Raw genomic sequence first — 15,953 nt, forward strand, 5'->3', positions numbered from 1 at the left:
GTATATTGCTCTTGATTGGATTTGTCATCAAAAGACAGCAAGTTCGCTTAACACTTTACTCTTCCGTGATTGATTCAACAGTGGTAATAGCTAGAGACTTGGCTCCGTCGTGGGATGGTGGAATGCCCACCTTTGCCTCAGGGCTGAGAATGGTAGTAATGACATCCCTTTGTAAATGTGTGCAAACTCTGCAGTATTTCAGTGTTGTGAGGGTTTGAGAACATTTTGCTTTGAATTAGCTTGCGTTCAGTGTAACATGTCCGATGCTGTGGTGTCTCACAAAAAAACAGAAACTTAAACATCTTGAAACCCCCAGACATTGAAACACTTCAAAGTTTGCAAATCCTCCAGTACGGAAGGGAAATGTTTGCATCAAAAATGTCATGGGACTGATGAATGCATGCAGGAGGGCTACTGCCAGCAATAAAGGACATTTGCTTATTATGTGCCCCGCTTAAACGCCACTAAGCCCTAGAGCACACTCGATGCTCTTTGTCTGAGCTTTAATAGTTATCGAAGAGGGTTTCAATTATACAGGCTGCAACCAATTCAACACCCGACACGTGTTCTAATGAAGTTGACGTGCTTTTTTTTGTTTAAATGACTCTCTCGTGAGCGTTAAGACAAACCTGAACCCCATTTAACTTTGGCTCTCACATCATCACACTCGATGTTGTTAACAGAAACACTGCCCGAGTCTCTAACCGGCAACATTATTGTCGACCGTGCAACAGCTGACTGCACATGCAAAGATACATTTTCGCATAATCCTACAAAATCCAATTAAGAAGCAGTCGGAGCAAGATTAAGCTTCTCTGACTACTTGATAAAGGCTGTAATTTAAATCTGTAAGTGATGGATTATCTTTAAGAAAAACAAGTGCATGCTTAGAAAATTACCACATCATAAATAAATTGGACATTCAGGAAATAGTAGGTGAATCAGGTTTTATTTTTATTGGACCCCCCATTGTGCCAACTTCATTTCCAAATGGACCCCACCAGACGTGATTATTATTTCTACAGCTAATGCGTTTATTACCTCCTGTCTCTTCTTTCAACCTAAGTGTTTTAAACCATTGGCTGCTATGGTTCATTAAATCCTGAATTAGAAGCATTATCTTATTTTAACCTGATATAGAGAGAGAATAATGAAGTGTATTTGTAATGTAACTGGCTCTTCCACTTTTTTTTTGTCTCGTCCTTTTCGAAAACTTGAGTCTTCATTCTCCACGGAATTTTTGCGATTCTCATTGGCAGCCGATTGTCTGGAATCAAACCTGCCAGTGACTTTGTATCTGCCTTCTGCATGCCGGCTTTTGAGTTTTTTTTGTAACACCTCATAACGTGCTCGATTAAAGAAACATAACGTATATAAAACTCCGATCTATTACACCTTCAAGAGTGCTGTTTGTTGCTGACCACTTGACCGTGGCACATACAATGGAGAAAGGACAACCCAAAAATAGAAATTCCTTATAGCTACTACCGCAATATTCCATCATGCCAATTTGGTAGATTTGCGGAGTAATAAGTGGACATTGGCGGTACGCCGGTGCAGCATAACACATCGGTCTTCATAAAACAGTCTACAACAAACATTAGAACTGACATTCGTCTTACAACTGCGTCGACATCACGAGAACTGAGTTTGACCGGGGTTGAGAATCGAGGGAAAAATAAATAACTACAGTGATCCCTCGTTTATCGTGGTTAATGGGGACCGGAACCCCCTCACGATAGGTGAAAATCCGTGAAGTAGGATTGGCCCCCTAGGAATTTCCGTATATGTGCGTGTGGGTACCAGAATGTTTAAAATATGTATATTTATACTTTATATATGTATTTTACTTAAATCTATTTAATTATAAAACCTTAATATTATACATTAACTCTCTCTCTCTCTCTGATACGATACGTATTATGGTGTTCTACACTCACCAATGACAGTAGTATCTTGAGACTTGACTCCAGTAATGACGACGATGACGATGACAATGACGACGATGACAGACCTGTGCAGTTCGATGAATGTGATGATGAATGATGATGATGGTGGTGTTACTGCACAGGTATAATGAGGCCTTTAAATCAGTTCGAAAAATCCGCGATGCACTGAGGCTGCGAAACTTGAACCGCGAAGTGGCGAGGGATTACTGTATTGAAAAAATGTTTGCTTTTTTTAAATACCGCGCACCGGTGTACCGCCAACACGTTCACATGCATGCAGAAGCTAACTATGACATTGTTTCTCTTAAATCCAGACCTGTGGCTTGAATGCACTGCACCTCCCCTCCCTCATGCCACCTGGGAAGGACGTACACGATCCACTGAGCAATACACTGCACATTTAGATGTCAACACACTGCATTTACTTTCTCTTTTTGTTTTACTTAGTCTTATTTTCTGATTACGCTTGTTCGCCCAGGAAAGTCCGATTGAATGTCAATACTTCTTTTCAGGCTAAGTGATTTTCAGACAATTTTTTTTGCATTAGGATGTTTGACCAAAACATTCGTTCTGCTGTGTACCGTTTTAGCCATGGGAAGAACCGGAGATCCCAGAGGGAACCCATGAAAAAATAGGTGGAGAACAAACAGACTTCGCACAGAAAGGGCGGCTGAGTCGGGAATCGAACCCACAACGCTGTTCGCGATGAGGCATGAATGTTAGCACTTCGCCACCCTGCAAAAAAGTGCATGGAAAGCAATCACCAGGGGAATTTTGTTGTGAATGCAGACATTCCCGAGGTGGCAAAGACAATTATAGCAGCAGAGGCACGTCTAAAATGTGTCAGGGAAAGTATAGTAATTGCAATTGTACTCAAATGTTTCTTGATTTACAGATATCATTCATCATCAAGTATGCCATGCTGAGTTCAAGAGGGCAGCATCCTCAACCTTTCAGATATATCTCATCAAAGTGAACTGTTTGGCATAGAGATGCTTCCATGGTGTGATGGGCAGCAGACTGATCTTGCAATCAAGAAGTCGCCCGATTCAATCTCTTCGCACGGGAGATAAAACAATGGAGAATGTTTCCGTTAACTTACTCAGCCTTTGTCCACCCAGTAATATAAATGGGTACAACTACAGTGAGTTGATTAGCAGGCAGCATGCAGTGCGGTAATATGTGGGTACTTCCACACATTCATCGCTGTAACTTTTTAAAATTGTCCTTCACCAAGCTCCTCCGTGGGCCATTCTTGTGAAACAGCTGACGGCTGAATGTTTCTCACCCGATGTAAACAAACTAAAATTAAAATAAAAGCCACCACTTCTTCCAAGACACGTCCAGACAGCGTGGAAGAGTCAGCTAAAATATCGCCCAGTGGGGCTCTCTAAAGCCCTCTCTAGTGGAGGCCCATCTGTGAGCAGTGGCAATAACCAATAAAGATGCATGGCAAACCACCCCTTGACCTTTTAACAGTGTGCGTCTTGTTAAAGGGGACTGCAATACTGCAATACAGAGGATGGATACGTGTTCACAACACATTTTCAAGCCAAAGTTGGATATTTTTGTATTTAATAAACCACGTTAAATTTAAGCAAGGGAATATATATCCTGTGTGTAGAAATTACACGATATAATTCAGCAAAGATTAGTGAGTGGCATTCAAGGAAACTGGTGCACTTTTAAAATTTCAACAATTAGCTGCATTGATCACAGGAGTTCATGCATGCTTCTCTGAAGACTGGTAGAAGCTGCGAATGTCTTGAAGACAAAAGCCTTGTATTTTTAATGATTGAAAAGTAACCTTTGGGTCATTAGTGGCAGAGAAGTTTAGCTTAGTTGGCATTACAGCCTAAGCTGACAATTATTGTTATTAGCAAACGTGTGAAATTATTGCATTTTATATTAATGGCTCATTTAAAACGAGTTGATTGATTGCATTCGGCATGCCCTTTAGCTAAATAAATCTAATAATCACATACTTCTCGCTTGGCCATGAATAAAATTGATTTCATATCCATGCATCAAAGCTGTTTTGGCACTGTCCTGGTTTGTAACAGTCAATCTAAGCTGTTGATCTGTTTACTGATGAAGACAAATATTTGGTGCTGTCTTATCTAGAGCGGGGGATGAGGCACTTCTTGTTGCGGCCTAGTATTCCTCTGAAATTGAGTCATGTACTGACTGATTCTTAAACAGAGTGTTACATGCAGTCGGGTTTGATTACCTCAGCATAGATTCTAACGACTGCGTGAGCATTCACGATGAAAGATTGCCATTCCAATGTAACGTTGTACACACCACTTTGTTGACTTGAATACAGAGGGAAGCTCTCACGCAGAGCTAAAAGGCATAATCCGAGTAATTGTGTTTGCTGAAAATAATTGAAAGAATCATTTTATCTGAACGTCTCAGCCATTTTTAAACGCGTTAAAGTTGGTTTCAGAATCGAATATTGATTGCATGCAATGCGTGAATGCTCATTCAATGCAAATTGGGATGAACGCTATATGAATGAACAATGATAAAACTATATCCAGGCATATGGACCAGATACATTCACATCGAAATGACAGTCTCTCTGGGCTCCTACAAGCAATGTGGTAGTACCAGTTTTTGTTGGTGGTCCTGAGCTGAGAAAATGTCACATTCCCATCGAACGGGCATGTTTAAAAACTAGGTTACCGCTCATAATAGAGTTTTTTTTTTTTGGGTTAGATCGCATAAATATATAAATGTGTCATTACAACCCGCCACCACCTGATAAAGCCAACTAGTAAGGTTTGTCACGTAAACAGAACATGCCAATTCGTCACTAGTACAGCACTAGTGTGTAGTGTAGTGTGTAGTGTAGTGTATAGTGTAGTATACTAGTACAGCACACCGGTTTGTTGGAGAGACAAGCCACAGCATTTTCAATCTGATTACGACGTTGCTCTAGTAATTACAACTAGCTTTATCAGGCGACAGCAATATTTGTGGAGAAGTCTAACTGTTTCGTTCCTTATATAGAGGCGTAGATGTGGTGACAACGCTTCTGCGCTCTTGCGCCACGTGGAGGGGGGGGGGGGGATTACTGAGGCAACGTACATTATGCATGTGCATTATACGAGCCCTTTGATCTTGTCCTTCCTGTCTATGATGAAGCTAGTTGTACTTACTGGCGAAACGTTGTACTAATATTGTAAATGTTGTGGCTTGGCTCTCCAACACACCGGTTAGTGCTGTACTAGTGACGAATTGGCCACGTTCTGTTCACGTGACAACCCTTACTAGTTGGCTGTGTTGGGTGGTGGCGGGTTTTAACGACACATTTTTATATTCACGCGATCTAACCCAAAAAACCTCTTGTGGATGATATTGGTCGCGAAAGCCTACGTGTTAAACTAAGTTACCACTACCGGACAACATTAACTTTAGAGTGGATATTGAGAAAATTAAAAAGTAACGGGTAAACAAAATTACAGAGGATATGATGAGCTGGAATCTAAGCATTCAGAGGTAATTTGTTGATACTCATTTTATCGACCACAGAGGGATGATGGGCTGCGTTTCGAACTTGTTGATTGTCTGCAAAAAAAAAAAATCCCACCAACCACCCAACCAGCTTACATGGAGCATCGTTATATGTCATGCATATAATTTCTACGTGTAATCCCAGTTGTCTCCTTTGCAAGGGAATATACCGGTTGATGTGAAAATATGGCCTGAGCCAATTCAATTTCACAGCCACTGAATAATGCTTGGCAGCTTGTCCTCGATATCGTATATGACACAGAGCAAGCTTCATGACTAATTTATCGATAATTAAGTAACTAATTGATTTACTGAAAAGATTTACGGATTCTGTAACAGCCAGATTATACACCTAAGCAGAATAAAAGCTGAGTAGAAAACCATAAATAACAGCAGCAGCTTTCCATAAGAAGGTGTTACTTAGGCTTGTGATGCGGTGAGTTGCATCCCTGTAAGTGCAGATAGGGCATCTACACGGATGGTATGAATGTGGGTCAAGCCTGGTGTTGCAATTGGTTTGGCAGCAGTACTGGGAATTGGTTTATTAGAACTTGTGTTTTTCTTTGTATTGCGTTACAATTATTTAAAACAATGTTTGTCATCGTTATAATGAACAAAAATTTAAATCTACATTTGACTTACGTTTTTATGACGTCATCTGGTCCAACCCATGTGAGACTAGGCTCTAAGGAAAGCTGTGTGGACTAATCAACATCAAGGACAGTGCACATTATCAGAGTTATGTTTTTTGTTGGCATTATGACTGCAGGTATTGTGGTCTATGCAAACATGACTCCTTGTAAAAAAAGTGTCAGTTTTGTTGCCAGATAGAAGGGTAAAAATACCAATTATATATTTTTTTACTGGCAAATGAGGTTCCAATGGTGATTTTACAATCGTCACGTGGTTTTTTTTACGACTAAGATTACAAAATTACAAATAAACAAAATAGTTGTTGTGTAATGTCTCACCTGTAGAGTGAAAGTTTAAATTTGTTCCGGCTTGTATTGTGGAGCTGTGTAGTTGACACACGGTGCTGCACACCTGGAAATCTACAAGTTTCATTTGTTAGGTTTTGCCCTGTGAGCCATTCGGCTCTTGAATCGGGTGCAACCGCAACAAACAAAAAAACATGAACAAGAAAACATCTTAAAGTGAATATGTGACTATGTGCAAACAGAAAATCCAAGAAAAGACAGAAAAATATTGCAGAAAAAGCACCGTACACCAACACTGTGTGCAAAAATCCCAGTGGGATGCAAGTCAAACAACCAACAACAACCACAAGACAACTTAGATTAAGGCCATCAGTCTAACTCTGTACTACAACAAACAAACATGGCCAAACCGAAAAACTTTTCAAAAATCACCAAAATAAAGCCAATTCAAGGCCATGACAGGGCACTGAAGAAGCGGCAAGATGTTGTCGCCCTCGTCTGGTTCGCAGGGCGTCGTGGGCTCCATCCCGACCCTGATGATGCCTCTTGTATATTCAGAGTTCGCGTGTTCTCGCTCACCGTCGTCACATGGATTTTCATCCGGGTCCTGAGGCTTTGACCTCAGTGTTTGGGAAACGTGCATTTAGATGATTTCCCTGCAACAAATTCCCACGTATGACATAAGCCACTTTGACGAGCTATCATGTGTAGTCAGTTTGCCCTTGAAAAAGTTGGCGTTATCTAGTAAATAAAAGAGTATCATTAGACTAATGGCCACAGCCACCACGGTGACCAGCGAGGTGAAGTATGGTCATACAACACCCATAACCGTAAGGTGTGGGGTGGGGGCTTCAGCCAGCAGTGGATTTGGAAAGGGCTGTACATTCGAATTTCTATAATTTAGATTTGCTTGCCAGCAGACAAACTCGTCAGCTGCTAGTCATAAATAGTGTATTATGTTCTTGTTGAAGATCAGCATTGTGTCTTTGTTTCACGTAACAGTTGAGTGTAAGTAAATACAAATTCTGCAGTGACTAATGCGAACAGGAATGTAAGATGTTGACCTTCGAATGCATTGTAGTGTTAGGTGTTAGTTATATTTACTATGCATAATAGGGGTAAAGGTGCAGTCCTGCAATTGCTTGTTCATGTTACTGTTGGCAAAGAGGTATCCACTAGGCGTTTTCCTAGAGAGCTCCTCCAATGGGTATTTGGCCTACTCTTCTATTCTGGCCAGAGATCTTGGAAATATCACCACGTTACTGCACTGCATGTGATCTGCGCGATTGACTAACTGGCTAAACAGTGGCACCTCCGAGTAGTACGGTTGGCTACGTACGGTGTGACAGAAATTCAACATGCAGACATAAAGTGCAGTAGATTTGAACAAAGTTGCTCGTTGTTTCAACTGGCGCATCTACTATGCATGATGTGTTCGTACTTCTGCATGCGTGTGGGTGTACATGTTATCCGCCTGTCTATGAATTATGTATCATCTACGTGCTATTTTAACTGCTGATTGCGCACGTGTCTGTGCTGTGTAATAATAAATGAGAGTCATCCTTCGTGATTAGGAAGTAATAAATTTGATTAGGAAGTTCAATGCACATATGCCCTTTCTAAAACGCGAGTTGCATTCATCGACCGCCATGGCCTGGTCCAAGAAGGCTTCGGCTGTAAGGGAAACAACTGGTCATATTCCCACGGTCTGTTTTACATCGCTCACATGCCATGCACACCCTCTGGCTTGCAATCACCAGGTAACCAGTGCTGAAACAAGGCCTGCAGGACCAGTTTATATTGATTAATATTGGGCCAATCCAGATTGTCAATGGGAACCTTAATAGCAGCGTTTCTCATCCACTTTAACCCCTCGGGTCCAGCATCTTAATCTGTCAGCGGCTTTTCTTGAAGATGGCTGTTTTGTGGCTGCCCAGCCATTCGCAAGGAAATCTGTAATCTACAGCGGTTGAGATATTGTTCTTCCGTCATGAAAACTTGCTTGAGGATTTTAAGCACCTGGCAGACCGGCAGTGATTATTGACGCCTCATTGTCCCTCTCAAACCCTTATCTGTGCCGAATGTTTGAAACGCTGGCCCATCGTCATAACCATATAGACCGCACAATTGCTTGCGATATTTCACTTACAACAGTATGTCCACTTCGTATAGGGTATGATCCATCTCTTCTGCAGCTTAGACGTTTATTGTCAAGCTGTCACCTTTGTCATTGAGCATTGTCACTCCACAAAAGGTGATCCAATCCCTTTAATGTGGTGCACCCCCCCCCCCCCCACCTTTTCATAACACGTGGTGATTACGTTTGGAAGGCGCCCCTACCTTAGCAACGTGACATTTCCACTACCTCATTGGAACCTCATTGGCCAGTAAAAAATATGATAATTGTTTTTTTACTCTTTTATCTGGCAACAAAACTGACACCTTTTTTTACAAGGAGTCTTGTTTGCATAGACCACAATACCTGCAGTCATAACGCAAACAAAACACATTACTCTGATAATGTATGCACTGTCCTTGAAATTGATTGGTCCACACCCGAGACAGCTTTCCTTAGAGCCTAGTCTCACATGTGAGTTATGTTTTTTTGTTTGCGTTATGGCTGCAGGTATTGTGGTCTATGCAAACATGACTCCTTGTAAAAAAAGGTGTCAGTTTTGTTGCCAGATAAAAGGGTAAAAAACCAATGATCATTTCCACTACCTGTTTGAGAGCGAAGATCGGGACATGGTTGTTTGAAACATTGATGCACGGTGTTTCCTTCTGAGAAGAATTTGCGCTCGGGGTTGCGTAATACACACACACAAACACAAAAACACACAAAACACACACGCACAAACACAAAAACATTGCAAGGCACGGTAGCATATGCCTGGAAAGGGCGACACTTTTTTGGAGGCAGTGATGACGGACCGCTCAGACAGCCCAGTCGCCTGCATGAGACGCTCAACGCGTACCAGGGCTTCAAAGCTGCATGATGACGGCAGTGCGGCAATTAGATTCGGTTTATTTATTTTCTACATTTTGTGGGTTATTTAAAAACGATGAAAATTCAAACAATTTGTAACGCGAACACATTACACACATTACAGGAAGCGGAATGCATGGCTCTCCTCGGGTTACCCAGGCTTGCTTCCACACACGCTTAGAACCTTGGCCATCAATCAGCAACCCTGCTGGAAATGAGTCTTGAGAATCAGCGAGCCTTTCCATGGGCACATGACAAGCATTATTGTAGCCCAGTCACTATAAAGCACTATAATATACCACACCATATATTTAAGCATACCTATAAAAAGAAGTAAATTATACATGCGCTTTTACGTTAATTGAATAATAAAATTAGGAATTCCAGCAATTCTTACTCCAACAAAGGACAAAAGCCTCCATATGCCATGTCGGTTATGTATATATATATATTTTTTACCATACTTCACCACTCTAGCCAATGCGGGTTGGTGAAAAGAGTCAGAGAGCAGGAGGAGTTTTGATCTCACTTTCCACTGCTGTCATCCTTGGCCAGGAGTCCAAGTCAGACCGCCAGGTTCACAGCACAGCAAGCATGTTCATCTCTGCAGCTCCACTGCACTCCATTGCATGATAACATTATTACAAGTAGAATAAAACAATCATGATGCATAGTCAAATCTTCGACATTATTGTTCCTTTAATTGGGTATCATAGAAACAAATGTAACCAAAAAATGTTGCTTTAAGCAACTACTATGCGCGTAGCAGATTATGTACGTGATGTTCGCTTATTAATAAATCAGTGGCTCTGTTTATTGATATTATACATTTACTCTCCTTTTTGAAATCAAACATAACATAGACATTGCGAATTTAATGCCAATGCCAATAACAATGACCGAAGCAAGCATCTGTATAAGCATTTCCCGTAAAAATATGTCATCTGACAGGCTTTCACTCATTAGCACAGGGGTAGAACATTATGGCCTTGTTTGTATTGTGATTGAGGGTATTGTGTTTTCACCGTAAAATTTTATCTTTTGATTTGTCTCTAAAGAATCAATATTGGTTGAAAGTTATTTATTTAATCAGGTTAAGAAATTCATTTATTTTTGCACGCGGGATATGGGGAAAACTGGGGTATATGGCTATAAAACAGCTCTTAAAATACCTAATTTATTATATTTGTAAGTGGTTTGGGATTATCAGAATGAGGGCCTGAAATAAGAATGTTAATCTCACCTTTTCCACACTTAGAATTGTTATTTTTCCATTCACATCCCTCATCAGGTGTGTGTATTTAGAGAGGAAAAATATTTAAAAAATGTAGAAAATGCTTGGCGATGAATTTCTAAGGTATATCTCGGGGCTCTGGTGGATTTCTTGAATAAATAACATTTTCCTTTCGACCCGGGCCAAGTGGCCAGTGTTATAAGCCCCTCAGTAAGGCTGCATCAGGACAAGTACATGTTAAAATCACTGGCCACAATAAAATACCAAACCTTTAGTCATGCAAATATATGTCCAACCAAGCAGTCAGCAAGTTTTCCACAAAGCTGTATGGGTTATTCAGTTTAAATGCCGCGTTTTGTTAATAACGCAATGTGTTGGCTTATATCTGCAATATAGTGCTTGTGGGAGTGGGGGTGGTGGGTCACATGAAAAATTCTGGAAAAAAACACGTTTAATTTTCAGCGTTATTCTCTCGTGTTCTTGTGATACCAGTTTCTTCTTACATGCAGCAACATATACAACATTACCCCACAAGGAATTACCGAAATATGCCAGGAAGGAGCCTCTAAAAAGAATGTTGAGATTTTGTTGGCACACTTTATATAAATAAAGCAATGTTAATATTGCTAATGCGTTAAAGAATCACTCAAACACACCGGGCATTGCAACATATAAATGAAAAAGCTCATGACTTCATACAATGCTTGTGTTTGACATTCCATCACTGGAAACGTACACAAACATTATAATACATAATGGTGAGCTTTTACTTTATAATTCATTATTTTCACTATAAAATAAAGTAAAAATGTTCAGGGTCAAATTTATTTTAAGGATGATATTAAATGCTAACACAATCAGTCTTCCATTTGAAGCTTAAGTTGAATGTAATAATAAGCATCGATTATAACTTGTGTTGATTTTAGGTGTCACTGTATTGAAAAATACAATGGAGATGGTAATTACTCTTAAAATGTGGATTCATGACATAAACATTCCACGCATCGATGTTTTATTCTTAGTGCTGTGTTAATTGTATTCTTAAATACACAATGCATCGTGTCTATTCATATGAGAATGGGGAGCAGGACCGGTTTCCAATTGGTAGCCCTGAGTCGGTGGCTGAAATTCCAAATTCTGTAAAAACACAATACCTGTTGACTTTCCACAACGTGGTCCTTGTGTTTGTTTTCAACCCCGGCGTATGATGGGCCAAGTCGACCTGTAACGGGATTCTAATACCAAGGGCAAAATACTTAAGAGGTCAGAGTAAAGGTTATACAGTGGCATCCCATTCACTCGCTACAAAGATACGCGCACGTACACACACAGCGGTCTTTTGTGGTTCATCGCACTGCATTTCAGAAGTGTTAAGCAGCGCTGAGAGTGCTGTTCAATAAGATGGCTTGATAAGGTTAACACGCAATGCTCAGTGTGCATTTGCGCCCTTTACCTCGAAGCTGGATTTGAGTGCCTGCCTTGTGTTGCGCCAGGGATAGAGCGGCGCATTGATTGTTGTGGGCCTGCATGGAGACGCTGAGCTTCTGTATTGTTACCATGAATCCATTTCACAGCCTCTCTGACCTTGGGTCAGAGGCTGCTAAAGCATTTGAGTTAATGTTAACATTCCCTTCTGCTTAAAATCTGAAACAACCACAATGACTGTGAAGCAGTGTTTGATATAATACATCGTGTCAATTATTGTGTATTCTGTAAAGCTAACAAAAGCTGTCATTGCCCAATCTGATCCCGTCATCTGTATGCAAGTCAGCCCTTGCAGAAATTTAGTCCAGTGGACTTTTCCTAGTACAGGGAATGAGAGCTCGTTTCATTGCTAAGCAAGTGTGTGAACGAATACATTTAAGGAACTCTTATCTGGATGTCCCTAAACTTAGAAAACGTTAACCATATGTCATCTCAGCCTTATATTGTTCTGGGGTAAAATGAGTACTAATTTATGGGAAGTCAACAGTAGTCTTCTTATTCTGGGTTCTTTCGGTAAAGTCACGTAGAAGGGAAATAATAAAATAATAAAAATAAAATACAATTCTCACGACGTTTCGGCCACAACGCAAGCAGCCGTCCTCAGGTGAAGAACAGGTCTGTCGGAAAGACAGCGTCTGAATGAGCACCACCAATCTTGGCAGCGTATATTTAAGCTGGGTTAGAGGGGGAAGTGCGCCTTGACAAATTAATTTGCATATCAATAGGAATTTAGTATATTTATGGCAAATGCAGATATGGGATTAGTCACTACTTGTGGAATGCGTAGGAGATGGGGGGGGGGTCTCAAAGTCATATTATGCCCGTGCATTATGTAGGATTAGCAGCAACAAAGGGAGGAAGTAGCAGTAATAAAGGGAAGGAATTTTAAATAGTAAAGTAGTCTTCTTATGTAAAAAAAAACAAATCTGCCCCCACCATGGGTGTGTGGAATTTCCACCACTTTCCTCGGGTCATGCTCACGGAGATTATTTGCACGTGCCTCGAGACTTCTGGTGGTCTGCAGACCTCGCCATGGGGAGCTGCATCTTCCGCGTGGTGATCGAGCGGTGGGATATACTACGACGACTACGGCAGAAACACAACGCAGCGCTCGGTACGCGCGATGGAAGCCAGTCGAAGCTCAGGGTCTACTGAAATGGGCATGGTCAGAAAGTTATGAATGTATTATACGAAACGTTTTCTTCTTGGTTCTTTCGGTAAAGTCACGTAGAAGGGATGTAATTCAATAATACAAATAAAACATAATAAAATAATTCTCACGACGTTTCCATTCAGACGCTGTCTCCCCGACAGACCTGGTCTTCACCTGAGGACGGCTGCTTGCGTTGTGGCCGAAACGTCGTGAGAATTATTTTATTATGTTTTATTTGTATTATTTTATTACTTCCCTTCTACGTGACTTTACCGAAAGAACCAAGAAGATGAATCCCTGCAGTCACGAAAGCTTTAAATCGAAATGTAAATACGAAACGTTGTTTACATATTTGCGGGTTTCCTTTGATGAAGAGCACATGGAGCCACTTGACAATGTTTTTGTGCTTTCATAATTTGTGCTTGACAGGGTGAAACAAAACGACGTCAGTGAATTAATCATCTGGGTTGAATTGTGGTAATTGTTCCTGTTTGTAGCCGTCCATGCGTCCGCGGTTGGCTAAGAATTACCGAAAAATGTCACCTGTTAATTTTATTATTATAGAACCTGTGACGTCATTCTCAAGTGGTCGTGAGCCACATCCCTGGTGTGAAAATGACCTGGAATAAACGAGTGCATTTGGAGTGGGGGTTGTGAATCTTGCTGAGAGCATCTGTGTGAGATGCACCTGCAGACGAAATGAAGTGTCAGTCTAGGGCAGTACTGTAAATAGTTTGCCGATTTCTCTGAGAGAACTTTGAAAGTTTTGTTCTGTGCGTGGGATTTTCTATAAACTCGCGAGAGTGTTTCAACTCGGCGAGATTTTTATGGATACAAAAAAACAAATAAAATACATCCCTTACATAACAAAGGTAACCTGAGTCTATTCTTTGCAACACAAAACATTTATCTGAATGGGATTACACATATTTTTTGATAAAGTCACGTAGATAGAAAAATAAAGTGAATAAAAATAATACAAAATAAAAATAATAAAAAACAAAACCACTAATGTAGACTGTAGCCTAGTTATTAAGTTTGGTGAGTGTACTGGCAGTCTATAATGTAGACTGTAGCCTGGTTATTAAGCTGGGTGAGTGTACTGGCAGTCTATAATGTCGACTGTAGCAATGGTCATTAAGCTGGGTGAGTGTACTGGCAGTCTATAATGTAGACTGTAGCCTGGTTATTAAGTTTGGTGAGTGTACTGGCAGTATATAATGTAGACTAGCAATGGTTATTAAGCTGGGTGAGTGTACTGGCAGTCTATAACGTAGACTGTAGCCTGGTTCTTTATCTAAACACCTGCTTAAACACCTGTTTAGATAAAGGACATTGACTATAAAGTACACGCATACATACAGTCTACTGTATAATGTATAGGGTGCAGTAATTCATTTTTAAAGGTTGTATATGACTACGTATGTGTGTGGTCTTCTAAATTATCCTGAAACATTATCGCCTGAATGCCAAGTTTTTGTTGTAGTCTAACAGCTGCTGTATTTTCTCTGTGAGCATTTTAGCCCCATAGAAGCACGTCAACCCTTAAAACGGAGGGCTCAAAATGGCCTAGTTATTACCGTGGTATATTTGTAACTCAAGCATAAAACTTCACCACCTATATAGCTAATTACATTTAAAGATAATTAGAATGTACGATTCGGGCTTCCTTTTAAAAAAAAACACATTAACCTCTCATTACAAAGTGTCAAATATATGACAAATATAACTCCGATATATATTTTAAAAAAAACATATAGCAACTGTTGAAATACACCACAGCAACAGCATAGCTACCTCGTTAACATGGAAGTTAATTATCCTCCAACAAAGGAGACGTTTGAGCCCCGTATTGATGACAGTGTCCATCGTTTCTTCGTTGCCCAAGTAACTGACTTATCACCATGGCTGCAGTTGCAAGTTGCTATAGCAACATAACTGAGAGCAACATCGCATTTCGGGCTATGGTCCAGTGAATGGATGCGTTTGAATCAACCGATTAACTCTTCGATGCTCATCAGCATTAATAAACCAATGAACCTCGAATATTGCTCAGGTCTTTAAGATGGCAACATTTGGGGAAAACAAAATAAGCCTTAATGGTGTCGAAAAATGATTTCCTGTTTTTGATTGCTTCAGCGTACGGTGGAATTGTAGAGGCTATGCCCATATCCAATTTTGGGCATCTGATACCGGTCATAATTAACATCAATAATACTGTCACTTATTGATCCACGAAATCCTAATTGAGGCTTAAGACTTTATTTATATATGCATGGCTTCTGCATTGGATGTTAAGCAAATTGCTTTACTGTTATTATTGTCAAAGTATGGTGCTCTATATGTGAGGGGGGAAGCCAGAGTACCCAGAAAAAATCCCAAATACGCCAGGGGACAATACTCAAAAGATCTCCACAAAGGGGTCACGATCCATTTGATGTATCTCGAATTTTCCTGGCCACCTCATGGCCCAGTATGATGGGAAGCTCAAAGCATACAATCTCCTCTCTTTCATCCAACACACCACTGTTTATGAACGGCTGGCTTGCGTGCGTGCAACCACCGTGATGATGGTCATCGTGAGTGGACCCTTTTGTTTCCCCTGCTCATTTTGAGTTTCACGAATGTTCACCTCTCGCACGGTTGGCAAGAGATAAATATGTTCAACATGCACACGTTGCATACATCG

General features: G+C 40.6%; 1 protein-coding gene and 1 long non-coding RNA gene across 4 annotated transcripts in view; one reads left to right on the forward strand and one right to left on the reverse strand.

The window, feature by feature from the left end:
- LOC133344607 (protein PALS2-like) overlaps positions 1 to 15,953 on the forward strand; it is a 220,602-nt gene that overhangs the window by 55,942 nt on the left and 148,707 nt on the right. The gene's annotated exons all lie outside the window — the stretch shown is intronic.
- Positions 9,443 to 15,131, reverse strand: LOC133344463 (uncharacterized). 2 transcript variants are annotated; one of them, XR_009755348.1, is made up of 4 exons: positions 15,062 to 15,131; positions 11,781 to 11,861; positions 9,922 to 10,007; positions 9,443 to 9,597 (listed from the first exon to the last, which is right to left on the reverse strand). It is a non-coding gene; the product is annotated as an uncharacterized LOC133344463 (long non-coding RNA). The 2 variants fall into 2 exon arrangements; XR_009755347.1 differs by having other exon boundaries at positions 9,443 to 9,600.

The sequence above is a fragment of the Lethenteron reissneri genome, chromosome 20 (genome assembly GCF_015708825.2).
Source record: "Lethenteron reissneri isolate LAM-NWPU_2019-01 chromosome 20, ASM1570882v1, whole genome shotgun sequence".
Classification (NCBI taxonomy): domain Eukaryota; kingdom Metazoa; phylum Chordata; class Hyperoartia; order Petromyzontiformes; family Petromyzontidae; genus Lethenteron; species Lethenteron reissneri.